Source organism: Rhinolophus sinicus, linkage group LG04 (assembly GCF_036562045.2).
Source record: "Rhinolophus sinicus isolate RSC01 linkage group LG04, ASM3656204v1, whole genome shotgun sequence".
NCBI classification, from domain to species: Eukaryota; Metazoa; Chordata; class Mammalia; order Chiroptera; family Rhinolophidae; genus Rhinolophus; species Rhinolophus sinicus.
Genome location: NC_133754.1, coordinates 40,224,763 through 40,247,197, shown reverse-complemented (window position 1 = coordinate 40,247,197; position 22,435 = coordinate 40,224,763). Strand labels below are relative to the sequence as shown.

The following is a 22,435-nucleotide window of genomic DNA, read 5'->3' as shown; positions in this document are numbered from 1 at the left end:
AAATATAATTTTGAAGTCAACACTCAGGGAACAATAAATGTGCAAGTAACAGAAGCACTGCCCATTCTTATGTACAATCAATAAGAAAACGATGTGTACAAGAATTGAGTTTGTGAAAAAGAAATCTTCCCTTGCCATTGGTTTTCAATTATTAATTGGACAGGTAAGGAGACTGATGAATAAAAAGTTTTTATGTTTAACTTCATCCTACAGACTCTGCATTGGAAAGGGTTGTTGGTATTTATTTTAGAAATATTGGACTATGACTTATGAAGATATGAAAATTTCCAGTAAAAAATGTGAAATTATTTGGAATACTTCTTTTGCCTTTAATTGATTGTTTAGAACAAAAACCTTAATATGCTTTGGAGAGTGTGCAAAGAAAAGAACAGGAGTGTAATGTCTACTAAACTTTATTTTTTAAGACCAGATTTTCTTTTATAAAATGACTGGTACTCATTGTTCTTTACTTAGCAAGTTAGGCATGGGTTTAATTAAATCTGCAGTAGGATTAAGCCCTATGTGTGCTTTGCATGTAGCCTAGAAAGCATTCATTTCCAAAAAGGATTGCACATATATTTAGAAAATAATAAAAAACCCAGGTGAGTTTCATGTGTATTTCTTTGTTTGCAAAAGTCTATCGAAGTGCATTTATGAGGCCAGAGTACATATAAGGAAAGCTTATTCCTCAAAGCAGATGTAGGATGCCATAATTAGGATCATTATATTCATAATATAGAAAATTACGGTTTTAAAAATTGACTTGCGAGGAGATCCAAGATGGCGGATTAGATAAACACTGTTTCTGCTTCCTTCCATGAACACATTAAAATTATAACTAAATTATAGAACAGTCAATCTGGAGAATTATCTGAAATCTAGCTGAACAGAAGTTTTATAACTAAGCATATAAAGAAGAAGCTATGTCAAGACTGGTTGGAGGGGTGGAAACACAAAATGGGCTAGCCCCAAAACTCCATGTGGCAGTTGAGAACCAGGAAGGATATGTTGGCCACAGAGTTTCCCCCCAGAGAAGCAAGGGAGCCTAGCTGCAAACCAATCTCCCCAGCATGGAGTACTGGTGCCAGGGAGAGGAGCCACCATAACATCTGGCTGTGAGAAACAGTGGGGATTCTTAATATCTGGGTGGGAAGGAAGGCTGTGGGAAACTGGCTCATACACAGACTCTTTTACTTGCAGGCAGACACTGTGGGCTCCACCAAAGGGACAGTAACTCAGGGGTGTCGGAGACATACAGGGGGCAGATGGAGGTGTGTAGTTTCATAGCAAGGGCTGGAGGAGAGATGCCATTTTCCCGGTGTGGGGTCCTCTTCCTATGCAGCAGGTGCCATCTTTCCTGTGTTGAGTCCTCCCCACAGGCCAAATCTGAATCTTATTGGTTTGGTGAGCTGTGCTCGTTCCACCCTGCTGACTCACGGGGAACCTGCCCACCAAACTCACCAGTACTGGTGAGCAGACAAACAAACACAGAAAGGGAGCCAAAATGAGGAAATAAATTCATCCCAAAGGAAAGAACAGGAGAAAAATAACTAAATGAAATGGAGGCAAGTAACCTACCAGAAACAAAGATCAAAACAATGGTTTCAAGGATGCTCAAGGAACTCAGTGAGAACTTCAAAACATAGATGGAAAGCATAAAAAAGGACATAGAAAACATAAAAAAGAACCAGTCAGAAGTGAAGACTACAATAACTGAAATGAACAATGCACTAGAAGGAATCACCAGCAAACTACATGAAGCAGAGGATTGAAGCAATTTGGAAGACAAGGTAGCAGAAAACACACAAACAGAACAGCATAAATTAAAAAAAACAAAAGAATCCCCACAAGATGAGGATAGCTTAAGAGCCCTCTAGGACAACATGAAGCATAGGAAGATTCACATCATAGGGGTACCAGAAGAAGTAGAGAGAAAACAAGGGATTGAGAATCTGTTTGCAGAAATAATGAATGAAAACTTTCCTAACTTGGCAAAGCAAATAGACGTACAAGTCCAGGAAGTGCAGAGAGTCCCAAACAAGATGAACCCAAACAGGCCCACACTGAGACACATTATAATTAGAATGGCAAAGGTTAAAGACAAACGGAAAATCCTAAAAGCAACAAGGGAAAGACAACTGGTAACTTATAAGGGAACTTGCATAAGACTGTCAGTTGATTTCTCAACAGAAACTTTACAGGCCAGAAGGATTGGCACAAAATATTTATCAGGATGAAAAGCAAGGACCTACAGCCAAGATTACTCTAAACAGCAAAGCTATCATTTAGAATCAAGGACAGATAAAGAGCTTCCCAGACAAGAAAAACCTAAAGGAGTTCATCACCACCAAACCAGTATTACAAGGAATGTTAGAAGGACATTTTAAGATGGAAACAAAAAAACAAAAAACAAAAAAGATCAAAATTATAAATAATAAAATGGCAATAGCTACATATCTATCAATAATTATTTACAATGTAAATGGGTTAAATGCTCCACTCAAAAGACACAGGAAGGCTGAATGGATAAGAAAAACAAACAAACAAAAAAACAAAAAACAAAAAAGATCAAAATTATAAATAATAAAATGGCAATAGCTACATATCTATCAATAATTATTTACAATGTAAATGGGTTAAATGCTCCACTCAAAAGACACAGGAAGGCTGAATGGATAAGAAAAACAAACAAACAAAAAAACAAAAAAAAAACAACCTTACATATGCTGCCTATAAGAAAATCACTTCAGATTGAAAGACATACACTACTTCGAGGGGACATGTGTATCCATATGTTCATTGCAGCATTGTTTACAATGGCCAAGATGTGGAGGCAGCCTGGGTGTCTGTCGATGGAAGAAAGGATATAAAGGAGGTGGTACATACTCGTATATACAATGGAATATTGATCGGCCACGGAAGAGAATGGGTTCTTGCCATCTGTAGTGGCATGGATGGACCTGGAGGGTACTGTGCTGAGAGGAATGTAAGACAGAGAAAGACAGATGCAATGTGATTTCACTTATACGTGGAATCTGAAGAACAAAATAAATAACAACAACAAACAACAGAAACAAACTCACAGATACATAGAACATATTGATGTTTGCCAGATGGGAGATAGGTTGGGGTGAGTGAAAAAGGGGAAGGGGTTAAGAAGCACAAATTGGTTGTTATACAGTAATGATGGGATGTAGGGTATAGCATAAGGAATCGAGTCAATGGTATTGTAATAACTATGTATGGTATCATATTGGTACTAGATTTGTTGGGGTGATAGATGGGAGGGGATTGCAGGCCGGGTGAAAAAGGTGAGGGGATTAAAAAGTACAAACTGGTAGTTACAAAATAGTCATAGGAATGCAAATTGGAGCACAGGGTATATAGTCAATAATATGGTAATATCTGTGTATAGTGCCAGGTGAGCACCAGACTAGTCAGGGGGATCATTTCTTAAATCATACAAATGTCTAACCACTATGTTGTACACCTGAAATTAATATAAATTGATATTGAATGCCAAGAGTCATTGAAAAATTAAAAAGGAAGGGAAAAGATCAAGGGGAATAAGAGGCCTTCATTTCTAGGTATAAAACAAATAAGTCATGGGGACGGAATGTACAGCATAGGGAATATAGTCAATAATATTGTGATAGTGAGATACAGTGTCAAATGGTTGTTGGTCTTATCATGATGATCACTTCTTGAGGTATATAAATGTGGAATAACTATGGTGTATACCTGAAACTAATATAATATTGTATTTTAGCTATATTTTAATAAAAGTCTTTAAAAACTGACAGTCTTCACCCAGAGTTGCCATAGTTTCCTGTTCTAACAGTGCTTGGACAGAAACCCGGCTCTCATTCCCCCATCCCGCCGGCTAGGCAGATTTAGCCCTCGGCCACCTCATCACATCCCCCTCGGACCTCTGGAAGGTTCCTGCCACCGCTCCAGCATCGCAAAGCTGCCACTGCCTCTCCTTAGCGCCTCGCAGGTGCGCCAGAACTACCACCAGGACTCAGAGGCTGCCATCAACCCCATATCAACCTGGAGCTCTACGCCTCCTACAGCTACCTGTCCATGTCTTACTGCTTTGACCGCCATGATGTGGCTTTGAAGAACTTTGCCAAATATTTTTTTCACCAAACTCATGAGGAGAGGTTACATGCTGAGAAACTGATGAAGCTGCAGAACCAGCAAGGTGGCTGAATCTTCCTTCAGGATGTCAGGAAACCAGACCATGATGACTGGGAGAATGGGCTGAATGCAATGGAGTGTGCATTACACTTGGAAAAAAGTGTGAATCAGTCATTGCTGGAATTGCACAAACTGGCCACTGACAAAAATGATGCCCATTTGGGTGACTTTATTGAGACTCATTATCTGAATGAGCAGGTGTAATCCATCAAAGAATTGGGTGACCGCATTACCAACTTATGCAAGTTTGGGGCTCCTGAATGTAGCATGGTAGAGTACCACTTTGACAAGCACACCCTGGGAGATAGGAGACAGTGAAAACAAGAGCTAAGCCTTTGGCTGGCTACCAGTAGACATGGGGGTGACTTCCTGATCACCAAAGCAGTACATGCATGTTGGGGTTACCTTTATCTTTTATAAGTTGTACCAAAATCATCTACTTATGTTCTTTCATTTGTACCATTTCTTCAAATAATTTGGTACTCCCCACCCCCCAAAAAAAATCTCTAAAACTAAAGTAAGTGTAATATATAAAGAGAAAAACTAATGGAAAAGTAGTGGAAGAATTTGTATCATAAACCTTCTAATTGTACATTAAAACTTTAATATAAAAATAATAAAGAAAAAGAAAAAAGAAACTGCTAAACATAAAAAAAATAAACTAAAAGTTGATATTGCTCTGGTAGGTTTTTATAGTTGACTACTCTAGAATGTATTTTATTTATTTCATTTTTACAGAAATCCTTAATATCACATAATAATAATTTTAAGAATTCACTTTGTTAACCAATTTAAAAAACTATTTCTATGTCTTGTGACCATTTTTCATCCTCACTTCTCATCATCCCCACTCTGCAAAGGAGGTGACACAGAAAATTTCACCAGGTAAGAGGTGGCGGAAGAATAATATTTCCAACCCATTCCACCCGTCACACGAAGCCAATTGATGGTGCAATTAAATATACTAAAACCATCTGCATATTGATTTAACAAACTGTAGAGCAAATATAAACATTATGCTATTATGGAACTTTATTATAGAATTAAAATTTAAACATCATTAGTCCAAGTTAGCAAAAGAGTTTACCAATTTTCCTGAGATATATTTGAAAAGCTTTGTAGTCAATGGGAACTTTTGCATAAAAAAGCAAAAGATTTTTATTAGAGTGTTTACTTTCCTCTACACCAGAGAGCCTGAAACTCCCAGCTGATTTCATTTATGATCACTTTTCATCCTAACTTCCTCCACAACTGTTAGATGGCACTGTGCCCTCTAACAAGGTCCTATGCCAATTTTTCTAGGACACACATGTCAATCAAATGTGGGATTCAATAGAGAACAAAGCAAATGCCATCTCTTCATCAGGTTTCTATTATCTCTCACATTAATACTTATTAACACAAAATACATCTTGAGTGCTAAAATTAAAATTATGAATTGCAGAAGAAAACGTAGCATGGTAGACGTAGGTGACTGAATCTTCCCACAGACAAGTTTAACTCTAGGAGGCCCATGGAAATCGATTAAGTATAGAGGTATCCTACTACTCAACAGTGTCTTTGGAATTTGAAGCGATTTATGAAAAGAGTAACAACATGGTATTTTAAGAGTAAGCTGTGTCACCCCCAAATTAGTGGTGAGCCCAATTATAAGAGTGACAGCCAGAAGGTACATCCAAAAACACTATGTGGAATGCTATACAAAGCAGTATGGCCTACAACTTTCAAATCAATTGCTAGTAGATTACTTAACTAGCCCTTTTCTGTACAGACCTACATGTCCAGATGTGCAATCCTGAATATGTAGTTTCTAGGTCATATGTCTATAACCCCAATAATTGCCACACTGGAAATTTCACTCCCAGTAAAGAATTTTACTTAGTCCAACTCACTCCACCAAGGAGGAAAAAAAACGAATTCATTGAGACAACTAGCGTCAAGTAAGAATTCAATCCCAGTTATCTTTATCTCCTATTCTTGGCCTAGTGAGCTCTGGATTATTTCAAGCAACACTTCTCTTTACTTTTTCCCCTATGTTATATTCATATCATGTTTGTGGTATAGTATGTATTCATATTATGTACATATCTAATAACATACAATAAAAGATTCCTAGTAAAAGTAATGTGTACTGTATGCCTAATCAATTAATATTTGCTAATTGTTTATGCAGTTTTATTTTCTCAATAATTAAACAGTGAATTTTCATATCTCCATTAAAATTGATATCCCTGTTGAAGCTAAATCCATGACTGGCAAAATAAAGTGCTTTAACACAAAAAGGTCCCCATGGGATGAACTTGTATCAATGGACACCTGCATTGTTATGACCCATATGTATACCTTTGTCTTAGCATTTGTCACCCTCTACTATTCATTTGTTTGGTTCTCACTTTGGAAAGGGAGTTCTTTCGGGGTAGCGCTAGGCCTCATTCACCATCATACCCATTGCAATTGCCAAAGAGTTAATGCTTAATAAATGTTTGCTGAATAAAAAGATGAATAAATGCATGAGCTGGTACATCTCATGGATTGCTAAAATGACCCCTGGCTAACCCAACTGATTGTCTTTTTCCTGCCTGGTTTGTTTTCAAAGATTTCTCTTAGGAATGAAAGCATGTGAATAAGACTTTTCTTTCAATCGCTCATTCACGACAACAGTTTTCTTTTTCTTTTTTTTTTTTTTTTTTTACTCGTGGGCATGAACTATTAAGGCCTCTCAGAGGAAATTATTTTAATTACAGAAATCAGAACAGCTTAATTGTGAATGTGCAATGTGAGTACTTTACATAAGAGATTAGTTGCTTTTCTCTTCATTTCTTTCCTTTCTCTTTAATAATTCTTATAACACACAGTAAAAATATTCCCAAGATTTCAGCATTTTGGCATATCTTTCTATTCTATTTAACTACACTTAAGGCAATCTACAATGCTGATACTTGAAGACTATGAAACCACATTAATAATTCACTGAACTAAATTGTGATCATGGAGTCAATAAGCATCTGGATAGATGAGTTCTAAGATATAAAGGGAAAGTAGGAGCAAGAGAATAGTTGCTTCAATAACTCTGGAAATAGTATGAATATTTATGTCTACATATAGATAGCTGATATAGATATTTTGGAAATTTGGAATACAAATGAAGATTCATTACTCTTTGACAGATCTCAAAATACTAGATTGTCTAGGTGATAGCAAAGGAAATGCATGGCTTCTCAGCATATATTCAGTCATTAATCTTTCAGTTATCTACAATGACTTTCTACACGGATGTCCCAAAAAACATACAATGGATCTACAGTTCTGTTGAGTAACCACATGCACTGAGTATTTACTTTCTTTTTTGGTGGGGGACGTAGAATTCTAGAAAGACCTACATTAAACCCTTTTCTAAAAGCATGAGAAATTCAGGGCACTATATACAAGAAAGTGGGAGATGTTATACTATGTATGGATATTACCTCTTTCCACTGTTCCAAACATGGTAAGACTAAATGAAAGGAAAAAAAAAATCATATAACAGCAGTAATGATATTTATTCAATGGCTACCATACCCAGATTGTAGTAGTGCTTGGCCTGAGGAATAGTAAAGTTGGAAGGCACATTCCTTCCTTAGGTACTATGTTACAGTCTTCAGGGTGAGGAGGCCCATCCTACAGGAAAATGTGAATACGATAAAGCAACATACAAAAATAACCTCAATATTAACATGGTAAAAGCATAGTATAAAAGTTTTGAAATAAATTTTGACTATAAAATCTGATTAGGCTGCAAGGACCTTCCTGGAGGCACTGGAAGTGGCAATAAGTAGGTTTTAGCAAGTTTTGAATGAGGAAAGAAAGGTGATTTGATGGGGAGAGGAGAAAAAGGCATAACGGGTAATGAAAATGGCAGAGAAACTGTCACAAAAACTTTCATGTGGAGCACAGTTTGAATAAATTCACTTTGAGTGAAACTGGACATTGAGTTGTAACTAATGATACAAGGCAGCAAGGTGAAAGATTGGTTGAAGACATAAGGTTAGGCTGCCAACTTTAGCCTTGTCAATCTCTTGGAGATGGGGATCTGTCATTTCAAGTTTGGATCCAGCAAGAAAGCTGAGCACTCAGTAAACATTCCAGATCATTGGAGTACTACTTGCCAAGCAATATACTGCTTGGATTTATGAACAGGACAGTGACTTAATCAAACTGGATGTGACGAAGATGTGCTTAGGATGCCTGAAAGAAGGTACAGAGCTTAAACCTGGGAAAGTTGCCTTGAGTGGGCAACAGCCTATACCTGAGGTGATCAGAGTTTAGATTTTACCAGAAACTAAGACAATAGAAAGAAAGAGATATAGATGGAAGCAACACTGATTAAGAAAAATACCTATAATGAGACACAAACTGATTGTGCTGCTCTAAATTATCGTGTTTCCCCGAACATAAGATCTAGCCGGACCATCAGCTCTAAAGCTTCTTTTGGAGCAAAAATTAATATAAGACTGGTCTTATTTTACTATAAAAGAAGACCGGGTCTATATAACATATAACATATAACATAACATAACATAACACATTATAATACTGGGTCTTATATTATTTTTTGCTCCAAAAGATGCATTAGAGCTGATTGTCTGGCTAGGTCTTATTTTCAGGGAAACACGGTATTAATCTCAGTTTTCAATAGATTAGTTTGTAGGGTCCCTGAGTACCAAAAAGGAAATACAATTGTAGATGTTGGGCTGAAGACAAAGTAAGAATTGGAGGGGCAGATAGACACAAGTGATCCACAAACTATCTCTCTGTGGAAAATACTGTGACATACTTGTAAACTCTCAAAAACAGGTTTTTGACTCAGCAGTGGAAAGTAGAGAGAAAATGACACTGTGTAGCAAAAATCATGGGATGTTGACATTAAATTGCCTGTCCCCTGAAATTGAGTCAAAGTTGTGCTAAAAAAACTGCTAACCTAATATTCTGGGCTCTCTTGAGGGAAATGATTTTAAAACTCACAATAAATTAGTTTACATATTCTAAATTGATTTAATGAATAGAATTATAAAGCAAGTGTAAAGTCGGCTCTCAAGCACCATGGTATTATGACCCTGCAGGAAAGCTGTGTGCACATCCAGAACGCAGTGGCTGCCACAGAGCTGCTACTTATGCCAGGTTGATCTGATTTGTATCTCACAAAGCGAAACCCAATAACAAATCACAGTTTTGTCAATTTTGTCAACCCCAAGTGCATCATTTTATGCACCCAAATGGCAATTCTCTAAAACTGTATTTTCTCAGTTTCTTTTAAAAACTATGTCCTAAAATGTTTTATGAGAAACTTAAGAGAACCAATACTTCAGGGGCTTTTACCTGAAAAGGACCTTCTTTACCTAAAGTTTATGGAAGTACCCTCAAAACTATCTGAACAAAAGTTAGTCATGTGGTTTTGCATCTTTCCACCCAGGAATGGGCCACCTGTATGAGTATTGGGACTTCTTTTTAAGAGCCAGCTTTCCCTGTGAGCCTCCCCCACCCCATGATAATAATTGGGCAGTTATTTATTTTGTTTACTACGGATGCTGTCACCCATAGATGCTTACCAACTTCTGCCTTCATTAGTCTCATCCACATCCCCAGAGCAGATTTAAAACCATAGATTAATTCATCTATGGTGATTTACAATCTTTCTGATGCTCATTACACTTAGGGCCACCAGCACTACCACATGCAGGGCCTTTGAGAGACTGGCAAGAACAAATCTCTCAATAAAGAGTCTACGTTATTTATGTCAGACTTGTAGTCAGGGCCCAAAACACATTACACAAAGACAGACGATTTCTCTATTTTCCTTATAACTGGAGGAACTGTATAAATAATCAGACACAAGAGTTTAGGCTTCTTGGTGTGAGTTCCTCAAATTCTTTACCTTATTAGGAAGATGATGTATTAAAACAACATATCTCTATACTGTCTAATATGTTAGCCACTAGTCGCACGTGGCACTGAGCATGTGAAACATGGCTAGTCCAAAACTGATACCTGCTGTAAATGCAAAATCCACATCAAAATTTGAGGACTTACGACACGAACAATTTAATACCACATTAATAATTTTTGTTTTGAGTACGTATTTAAAGGGCAATATTTTGCATATACTGGGTTCAGCAAAACTTATTGTTAAAATTAGTTTCACTTGTTTCTTTGAATTTTAATGTGCTTACAGAAAAGTTTAAATTACATATGTCATTACCATCATATTTCTATTGGATAGCACTGCCCAATGCCAGGTTGCTGTATTTAGAGACAAAAGCCTCAACTGTGAGAAGCAGTGTGGATTTACAGCCTGGGCTCCTCAAAGCTCAATCCCAGGTTCCTTATCTAACAAATGAGATAAAAATCATACCTGTCTCATAGGTTATTGTATGGTTTCAATGATAAGCTGTGCAAAGTACTTAGGATAAGTGGCTGGCAGGTACCCAATAACTGCTAGCTTCCGTTTACATTAGACAGGAAGAGAATTTGATAATAGTGATGATGTTATGACGACACTGATAAGAAAAGTTCTGGATCTGTGCTTGCTAAGGTCTGTTTCAGCGGGAGTGAACTTCTAGCTGTGTACCTTATAAAGATGTTCTTTAGGACACTAAAGGGAAGAAGAGTTCTTATCTGATCCCAACATCAGGAATAGTAGTTTGTTTCTTAGCCATTGGTTTGCTTTTATTTGATTAAATGATGTTTACCTTATAGTGATGGCTAACAGGAAGCTTAAAGGAAGGTTTGTAAATCCAATTGTAAACTGAGGAGTTAACCGCTAGTGAGGTTCCCTGATTATGTTTTTTAAACATAGTTGCTACTTGCATATTAAATACTTAGGATATTAAAAACTTCCAAAAATACAATCTTTTTATTTTTATAATTTTTTTCCTGAAACATGGCCCTATTTGTTTTTCACTTTTAGGTACTTAGAAACATTTCTCCATTATGTAAAAAAGAGCCAACAATTGTGGCAGAGGGGAATACCAATTTCAGAATCAGAGTAACACCGGGGGTGATCAGACCTGTTTCAAACTGCAATGTGGATACTCAAGGTAAAACAAGCTCAGTCTAAACATTATTTAACTCTAGTTTATTCTTTGCCATCAGAACACACGCCCAGGGTAGTCATATTATCCAAGAAATTGTAGAAATTCACATTTTTATGTCAATTCTCCTCATTTTAGAACATTATTCGAAAACTTGAATTCACACCAAATAAAAGATGGTTGTGGGACAGTTAGGACTCAAGTGCACCAGTGTGCAGTATGGCTGAGATCCAGATTTTTGGCCCAATGGGAACTGTTTTCCAAGGAGTCCTAATAAGCATTTTTCCATCAGCCTATTCCTACCTCCACTTTATGTCTATACCCTTTTCTATCCCTTTAAAAATAATTCTGCTTCTAGTCAATGTAACTGGAGTATATATAAATCAATCAAGAAATTTCAACAGTTTAATACATGACAAGGGAATCAGAGAACTCCCATTTATGCTGGCATTCAGGTGCAAAAAGTGTTAAACTAAACATGCCTACATACACACGTGCACACACACAACTACTTAAGACAGTTGTTTACTTCTCTTAGTAAGACTGTCCAGGGGGTGGTTATTTGTGAAAGATCCCCAGATGTACTGGCAGCAAACAAATACCTTAGTTGTAAAAGAAATATTTAAGAAATAAGAGTAATTTTTAAAAAAATGTTATTGGTGTGGGAACATACTTATAATGTTAAAGTGAAAAAGTAAAACTTGACATTTAGCATGTCATATGATTTAAGAACATATAATATGAAAACACATTAGAGGTAGAAAAAGACTAGAAAGTTTTCACAGAAGTTACTTATGGGTAACAAAAATTTAGGCTCTTCTGTGTTTTTGCCATTCTTTCCTTTGTGGATGAGCACACATTAATTTTATACTAAGAAAGATATATGTGAAAGTGCATAAAATTATTTTTCTGACCATCAAGAGAAAATAAATATCCAGGTAATTTAAACTAGAGTGGCAATTTTTATTTAAACATTTATTTTTATTTTTATTTTTATTTGAAGGGGAGAAAATGTCCATTTGGCTTGAATGACTCATAAGATTATCTCATTTTCCCAATTCCCTTTGTCCCATAAACACAACACAAGTAAAAAAGGATAAAATGATCAAGAGAGAGAACTTGGATATCCGGAAGATAAAGGTTTTACAAATTATTAAACAATTGGTGCATCAGACTGTTACTGGAAAAAAGCTATTACTTTAATACACACAGAAACACAGACACACAAACACACACACACACACTCACACACACACATCAGAACAAATAAACAAAAAGCCCTGCACAAATCAGAAATACTTTCAGTCTGAATTCTATCTGCCATCCTAGCCAAATGTTAGGGTTCTTTTTTCTCCATTTCAAAACAAATATTTTGATATCTTATGGAAATAGTGTCATAAATATTTTATATAGTTATAATCTTTCTACAAATGCAGCAAGATATCACAAGTTTCGTTTTTCAATAACATACTTTATTGGAAGCACAGTTGATTTCTCCTTGGCATAGACTCTAATTTGAGCAGCAAAACCTAAGAAGTAAGGAATGAGGACCTCTGCAAAGTTCTTGGTTCTTTGCTATTTTTAAAATCACCATAAAATCTTTTATTTTTTTACAAAATGCTATCCATTTTCATTGAGAAACAGTGAAATAAATGTTCCTTTATATCTAGATATATTTTTAGTAAGAGGATGGGTTTTTAGAAAGTCAAAAGCAAATGAGGATAGTTTTAACACCCATTATTTGTAAACGCATATATTTCTTTATGGAGAGAACCATAAAGAAACTATGAGAATAGAATGCAGAATAATAACATCTCCATAATTAATATGTTTATGAAAGCTTTAAATGTTCAATGAATGAACTTTTTCAATTGCCAAAATCCTACAGAAATTGAACACAGAAAATTTCGCCTTGCTAGCTTCTATGAACTGAAGAAGATAAAATTTCCATATAAAATCCTGCTATCTGCTGAGTATTAAATATGACAGAGGAATTTTTTACATGCAGCACATTCTTTCAAGGGTGAAAATGTATTTTCCAAAATCAGTTTATGCCAGCCACTTAAGTGTCAACTGATGTTAACTTGAAGTATCTATTGATTTAGGCCATAGTTTTACTTACATCTGAATGTCAAAGTCACCATTATCCTATTACTGACACTCTGAACTGTCCATTTTCACACGTGGCTATCCAATTTAGACACAAGAAAATGCAGAGTTTTGATACTGTGTGGGATGATTACTATTTTCTAAGCATCTGGGATTGATCCATTGTGTTTGTGGTGAATATCACTCATCAAGATGAAGAGGTAAAATGCATACATGTGAAGGGGAATAACCCTTGCTTGTAATCACAAAGATAACAATGGAGAAAATCTATGGTATGTAATAATATACCCCCTCCATCTTTCTTATAATCAAATATCTGTATGACCTATACCTCATTTAAAAAAAAATACCAACATGTCATACTCTCTACCTAAGTCCTGCTTCAATATGTCAGCACTATTAATGCGATATATCTGTCAAGCTTTATTAAAATTCTTTTTGATGTATATCTTGGCTCATAAACCTCTACAGTGTACCGATATTGCCTCAGGGAATGTCCTTGTAATACTGAATCTCCGAAGATGGGACAATAAAAGAAAACTCCTCCAAACTTGCAAGTTCAGCCTATGATATCACACAGCCTGCATAGTCTCCTGTCAGCACTCTGAACATGCTTTTGCATGTGTAAGTAATTACAGCATGACTATTGTTCAAAGCTTGTTTCACGGAACCTTCTGGTAGGAAAATGCGTTCAGAGATAAATATCCATGAACAGAGTCAGCGTTGACACTGGGATAAACTGTCAGGTCCGTTTTCATTTATGAAGCCATTTTAGAAGCAGCATTCTTTGAGTTACAACACTAGAGTTTTATACTTGGGACTTTTTTATTTGTGGTGTACCTTAATTGGCACATTTCACCAGTGGATGTTCCCTATTAGTAACAAACATGTCTGCTTGTATCGCACATTTCCCATGGCCCCAGAAGAGTTCGTGCACTTGTGGGGCACAGGCCAAACAGTAGACATGCCAGTCAAGTTGGGTTTAGGAGAGACCCTCATGGTTGTAAGCATAGAGAATGTACCCCAGGAGGAAAAGGCGAGGGCAGGAGGGCACAAAAGGGATAAAGGGAAACTGCATACAAGAATGAGAAAGTTCAAACACACCAATGGACTCAAGCAAAATATGTTCATTATTTTCCTATTCTTAGCATTGTTCTAGAATATGGTACTCTCAGACTATCCGTTTGAGGCTCAAATGATCTGGACAGGCTTTGGCTGATTATGTGATTTTTCCCAGTACGTCATGACCTGATACCTGAACCTAGAGAGGATAACTCAATGCAACTCACACCACAGGAAGACTCACTATGCAAGGTCAACAACATTCAAGGATTAGTCTGCTGATGGTGTCTTGGATGGACACTGGGATAAACTGTCATGTCCGTTTTCCTTTCCATTTCAGAAGCAGCTTTGGACAATGTGAAATTGCTCTTAGGATTTTTACAAAACACTTTCAATTTTTGAACTTAACTTGTTGCAGAACTATAACGGGGGCTCGTGTTTGGACACCAGTCCACGGACCATCATTTGTCCAGTCTGTTTTAGAATGTATAGGGGCAAAAGAGTTAACTTCTCAACCAATTAAAACCACTCTAGTCAAACTGCTTTGGCTAGGTAGTAACTTTTTAGCAGTCAAATCCAAAGGTCTCTGCCCCTTCCACTTGACTATCTGTTGATGCTGTTGATGACCCTATTTCTTGAGATTCTCTCTCCTTTTACTTTCAGGATAAAATGCTTCTCTGGTTCTGGTCATTTTCTGTATCCTCTTTAAATATTTATACTCCCTCATGTTTTATCTCCTTCTATTCTCTCCTTTCTTTAGCTAAATGTTACCACCCTTTGCCAACAAACATTTATGTTAGTGATTCTCAATCCAGTTAACAGTGAGACGTCTGTTACTAAATGGGAGAACTGTGCTTGATGCTGGGGATACAACCAGAGTAGACTATATATATAGTCACGAGACATACATATCTATAGATCTATGTAGATATAGACCTATATATCTATAGATATACTGGGGATGCCAAGAAACTGTATCCACATGACTTGTATTCATTTTTTATAATCGGTATATACTGAGTATTACAATTTTAATATAGTTTTTTCCTTTCTTAAAATATGTAGACATTTTTTGGCACTTTCCACTCTGCTTTACCTGCTTTGTCACAGGGCTCATCACTGCTCATATGCAATTACAATAGTTTTCCATTACTGTACCTGACATCAGTCTCTCCCACTCCAGTTTATCATGCCCACGGACAATCTTTTTAAGTGAAAATCTAATCACATGCTTGTCTTTTGAAAACCTTTGGTTGTTACCCCTTGCCTATGCAAAGTCCCCAAATCACTTAACTTGAAATATAAGACCCAAATACTATGGTCAAAATCCTGACCTCATCTCCAAAAAAACCATGAACTTTCATGATTTGTGCCTTTGCACCTGCTGGGCCCCTGGCAAGAAGCCCTACATCTTTTCTCCCTCAGTAAGGCCCTATTCATTTTTTAATCTAAGTGTGACTATTATTCTCAGGTGCCTTTTCCAATTTCGCAAGGTCAAGGGACATATGTATGTGTCTTGATTCACATAGTATTTTATACACACCTCTACCTTTATCTGATCATTTGCAACACACTTGAGTTTTTGGATAGACTGTAATTTCCTCAAGGAAAATGTTACTCATTGTTATTTCCTGTTTCTTATAGAACAATGACTGGTAGATAGTAGGTGCTGAGCAAGCACATGTTTGTCCCTCAAAAGTACTGGAGGGCCTCTAACCACAGAAATATACATATTGTTCATTATACAGACAAATAGACATTCAGGAAATTATTAGTGAAATCGTTTTTATTCAAGGATTGAGTTTAGGTCTGCTGCCTTATCTCTTGCTATTCATTGCTTTGTACTTCATGCCTCTGGAATACCACAAGCTTCTAGTTCCCTGCACACATCATTTGGTTTCACACCTCTGTGCTTCTATTCTGTTGTTGCCTATGACAGAAGCATCCTTCACTGAGCGAGGTACCGTCAGCATCTGCCCGATGCCCATATATCCTTCAATGCACGAATCAGGCTTCTAGAACCCTGAAAGTTACCTTGCATCCCAATATTAAGCTAGATACCTCTACTTTATGTTCCCCAAACACTTATTGCACAGTTCTCTCATTATATATTGATATTTGTTTCTGCCTTTCTCTTCTCAATTAGTATTTGCAAGTACTTTAACTTACTTACTCTTTGTATCTCAAGAATTTACCGATAGTGCTTGACATATAAAACACACTGAAAAAATGTTTGTTCATGAAAACTCAGCTAACTCTTCAAAATAGCTCTCTGTTTACAAGAATCCACATTTGGATCAAATGAATATTGGGTTATTATAACCATTCCATCTCAGTTTTAGGGGAGAGGTATGTACCTTCTAGGTACAGTATACTCATGCTGAGGTTCCCAAACATTTTCTAGCTATGTTGCAGTTAGCCACAGGTAAGGAAACTCCTAACTTCTTTCAATATGAATACAACTTCAAAATTAAATTCAGTGGGAAAGAAGGTGCTCATTTTAGTGGAATTCCAATAGATAGCATACTTTTAAAGGAAAATAGCCTAATTTCGGTATAGGTATTCGATACAGACACAAGCTACAAAATGAACAAGAAGAGAGGATCTACAGATAGCTTGTAATGTATTAAAAATAAATGGATTCATTTTCCTTACATTTACCCTCTTTTTATAACTCAAACATTTTCTATATTTATATACCTAAGCTACGTACATTAGCAATGGAACATAAAATTAATGAGAAATACTTAATTGTTTTAATCAAAATAACCAAATTGTTTTCATCAAAATGGGACCCTCTCCTTTACTTCTCTAAACTCATCTGTAAAACACCACATACTATTCTTGAAGGGAAATGTTATTTTCTTCTTCTGACATATGGAATTTTTATAATTTTGTGATTTCCAGTGCTTATCATAGCACTTGGACCATAGTGAAATTCATACATTTTCAATGAATTATATTAATAAGCTATTTTTGTTGTTAGTGCTCTTAGTATTATTATCATTTTGTTACTACTTTGATCATGAAATTATTTATTTATTGACTGCAAAGTACTTTCCAAATATAACATAATGTTCAAACCACCATCATAAAGCAGCAAGCATATATTATTTATGCTGACTTAAAAGTTGTAAACATAGAAGCATTATTGATAATTTCAAAAGGCTTATCTATTCTTCCTAACACTATATTATGAGGTAACCTACACTGAATAATCATCAATTACAGAAGAGAATAAATTAACCACAGAAGATCTACAGAAAGGTTTCAGTCACCTAAGGCATTTTTGTGTCCTTTTCATTTTTGGATGACTCCACAAAAATCAACTCCAATCAAAAGATCACCACTGAAGGAACAAAACAAATAATTCAGGTGGTAGCTATGACAGGTGGTCTTTGTATATTAAATTCTTTCCCCAAAGCAAACAGCTAGATAGAATACAATTTCTCTTGTAAATTATATCCATGTAAATTCTTCAGAATGTTTTTCCATTCTGATCAGAGAATGCTCTGAATGAATGTATTTCATAGCCTTCATTTTATCAAACTTGATAAGTTTTTTTCAGCCTTATAGGCCATCAACCACCTTTATTAAAAATTGACTCTCTGTTTATTGCTTTCCAGGCACACATTGCTAACATAAGGCTGTTTACCTGGGTATATGAACCATTTAAGAGGCTCTTCATTCAAAAACAATAGTCTGTGTAGCAGACATAGGCACATGTCTATTGATAAAAATATTCTGGTCTTACTAATGACTTTCTTTTCAAAGTCATGACACACAAGGAAGAAGGATTTTAGATAAATAAAAGGATAGATAGATAGAAAGATAGATAGATAGATAGATAGATAGATAGATAGATAGATAGATAGATAGATAGATAGAAAGATGCATGACAGTATTTGGCAGTAGTTCAAGTTCTATAGATCCCAGCTCTACTAACTATCTAATTTGTCTGGAATGAATGAATTAATGAAATGACTTGCATTATTGATGTGGTTTCTATTGACACAATTTACATTTTTTATTCCAGAGATCACTTTGATTAAAGCAGAAAGATACGAAAGTCATGTCTTCTCTGTTTAAATGACATCAAGATGAACCAGTGAAGAAACCAGACCCATTTCCTCATTTGCCTTCATGATGAGTGCTTGAAGTTTAATCTAAGCAGACAACCTGTTAATATCTCTGTATGCAGTCCTGTTTCTGTGTTCTTCAGTGTCTGACAAGCCCTTAAGGGGATTCCTGGCATCCATGTTTCTTCTCACTAATGAGTATATATAAGGGGGTGAGTGTTGTAATTTAATAAAGGAACAATGCTAAAAAATAGTTTGGATCCTTTCTCTCAAGGCTAGTATAGTATAAAAACTTGCTTTTATCTTCACTTTAGAGCTTTGCCTTCCCTGCCTACCTGATATTATTCAGCACGACATGGAATATGGAAAGTGAATTGTTAACAAATCCATAAACAATGGCAAATCTGACAAATAACTGAGAGCAGCTCAGGAATTTGATCACATCTGCACAGATGAAAAGAATCATCAATGAAAAATGGTGAAGTCATACTTCACTATAATCTTTTTAATTTAAAAAAAATCTTAAACACACATACACACATATACACAAGCACCACAGAGCTTAAGAAACAGTATGTTATCAGAAACTTTGGAAATCCCTGTAGATCCCTCCTTTAAATACCCACCAAACCTAATCCCCAGAGGTAAGTACCACTTGATGTTTATGTTTATAATTAAAACCAAAAAAATCTCCAGTTTTATTGCATATATTTTTATTCCTAAATAATGTATTGCTTAATATTGCATTTTTGAATTTTATATAAATAGTTTATATTCTTTGGTGATTTGATTTTTCTCTTTCCAAATGAGGTTTCTGTGATTCATCCATGAGTGTGGCTATAACTCACTTGTTTTCAATGCTCCATAGTATTTCATGGTGTGAAGATATCACCATTTATGCAGATGGGGCATTTACAATAATTCTATTTGTTATGTTATTGTAAACAATGAAGCTATGAACATTCTTCTGCACGTTTATCTGTATACACATGAAACAGTTTCTCCAAGTGTAGAATTTCAGTTTTAGGATATGCACTTCTTCAACAATACAGGTATTTTTGAATCGTTATCCAAAGTGAACACATCAATTTACACCTCCACTGGCAAAGTATGACTTACTGATTCACCCTATCTTGTCAACACTGGGCACAGTTAAAAACAGTTATTCACACGGGAAATGAATCCTGGCTAAATTACCAGATATTCACTCCAGAATCACATAACACTTCTAAGAATCAGATCTCCAGTTACAGCTACTGAAAATTAACTTGATCTATTCAGAGCTTAGAAAAAGACAATGTTTGTATATATGAGATGGCAAGAAGAAGTTTAAAAAATAATTGTGTTCATGCCTACAAATTAGTTCTCCATTTTTCTGGTAAGAAAATTCCCTATAATGTTGTGTCAAAACATTTGTGTCTAACTGCTGTGTTTTGCTGAAGAGATAAATTTTCTAGTCAAAACAACTAATTAGAAGCTATTAATGATGTCTTCTAAGACTTAAGAAGCCATTTAAAGAGAAGAGAGAAATTAAAGCAAAAAATATATCCCCCAAACCAAGAATGAAGGAGATAAGTCAGTTTGTTGATGTTCATTTGGGAGTTTTGCCTTGCATTCCTTAACTCTTCTGCAATCATTCCGCCAACCCTAAATCACTCAATTAACAGAACATAGGGAGACTTTAGATTTATGAAGGGCTTAACCCTCAAATACCATTCCTGCTTCCCTATGTATATATTTAGTCCTTGTAATATTTTACTCTTATTACAAAAAAATAGTTTGTGTGCTGATATCATCAGTAACCAAATAGCCCTAGTAGATCTATTTCTGGTTCAGTCAGCTACAGACCATTTGGTAATCATAAGATGAGAAAGTTTCTTGGTAAAATATTTAAATTCTTGATCATAAATTACTTGAGAAAAAAATTGCTCAGTTTCTTTTAAACCAAGTCTATATATTCACATCTATGTATCATCTATCTATCTATCTATCTATCTATCTATCTATCTATCTATCTATCTATCTATCATCTTACCTACCAGATTACCAGATGGTGGTGCCCAGATTTCAGCATGGGATTTATTATTTGAGTAGATTAATGCTAATAAAACTCAAGTCAGACAAGCGAATATCTGCATTGAACAGTGAACATTCCATGGCTACATTACCACAAATTACATCGCAAACCCACAGCAGCTGCTCTGCAAATAATGTTGGTTATGAAGGAATCAGGGCAAACACAATGTCGGTGTTTCAGAGGATATCCCTCACATCTGGAAAAAAATTAGAGCTCATACTCCGCATACGTATCATGGTTGGTCCATGATGTCAACCTATCCCTGAAGAGTAGAATGCTCGATTTTTGTAGACAAAAACCTCCCACTGAGACAGTCAGGGAATGAATGACAAAGGGGAGGTGCCATTGCCAAGCAGTTGTTAATGCCATCTTCTGAGAAAAAGGAGAATCAGGGGTAAGCTTCCCTGTGGCTTTTCAGAGAATTTGCTAGAAAATATTCTCTTAGCTCACTGGATCTGCCCCAGACCAAAATATACGCCCAATATTAAACATTATTTACACTCAGGCAGAATCAATATAAACAATCAGGAGGTTTGTTGCATATACCAATCCATGCTTTGAATTTCTCACATCATGTTTCTCAAAGCTGGCCATGCATTTCATTCTTTAACAAAAACAAAGGCTTCAATTCCACATCTCTGTGACTAAATTTTTTTTTAAACAAAATCTATCTACTTAAGAATACATGGACTACATATTTGTTTTTTTATACTAATCTGTACTTTCCAGACTTTCTCAGACGATCACATTTCCTCTTGTTAGTGCACCTGGACAATGCCTTCTCAGCCACTTTTAAGGCTCTATTTTTTAGTCTAGAACATTGTTGATTTTTGATAAAAAAGCACTGTTCTTATAATGAGAGATATATGCTCTTTTTGTCATTAAATCCCCATTAAAGACTTCTTGTAAATAATGTTTCCATATGCTAAAATAGATGTTTTAAGAACTTATAATTTATAAATAGATCGTTATGAATTTTAAAAATAGGGCCATAGAGAAACATTTTTAAGAGTATACATGAGCTTTATGCCAACATGTAACTATTGAGGAGCTCAAAGTAGAAATCAAAAACAAAAACAAAAAACATGGCAGGATACAACCCATAGTTATGAAAAATGTGTGGTTCTTTGACACAGCCCTGCATTAAGAAAGTTGTGTTTGGCAACAATCTTTGTACACATATGAATTTCTTTGTGTGATATAAAACCAGATTCCTACTACGTATTGTTTTTACTTTACCTCTTAAAGTAATCATTTGTAAGTTTATTTGTTGGATGGACCTCACAATGGGCAACTCATAGGAAGAGTTGATTATCAAGGAGGAATTTTAACAAAGGCATATACACTCTACACAGGAAATAATCAATGTTTAAAGACAGCGATGAAGAAATACACCTTGAATTGAAGGTTTAGAGACAAGATGTGTACTAATTACTTATCTTTCTCATAAACTTAACACAATATGTGGCATAGAATTACAAAGCTAATGGATAAGAAAAGGAATTCTCAGCCAGAATTTATACCTTGTATTCCTTAGTCTTCTCTAATTCACTTCTACAGGTGCCAGCAGAAGGTTCTTTCCTCACGATTAAGGAATTTGGCCACTTTGACAAGGGTAATAAAAAGGAAAGAATGGCAGGTAAACTGGTCTTCTGAACAACGACTTGTCTCCACTTGCAGTCTTCGTGAAGACTGGCACTTGGTGTCCTACTAGAGGAGTACAACCTCTGGATAGACTGTTTCATGAGTATTTACCCTCCTTAAAACTCTGATCAGAAATGCCAAGTGGTCACAGTTACAAGACACTTGTTTCCATACCACTCCCGATAAAAGCTTTTCTG

The 22,435-nt window shown here is 35.8% G+C and overlaps 1 protein-coding gene and 1 pseudogene across 2 annotated transcripts in view; one reads left to right on the top strand and one right to left on the bottom strand.

The window, feature by feature from the left end:
* The window catches only part of GPC6 (glypican 6), a 1,036,531-nt gene that overhangs the window by 501,373 nt on the left and 512,723 nt on the right, over window positions 1-22,435 (bottom strand). The window lies entirely within an intron of this gene.
* LOC109450150 (ferritin heavy chain) lies at window positions 92-4,518 on the top strand (annotated as a pseudogene).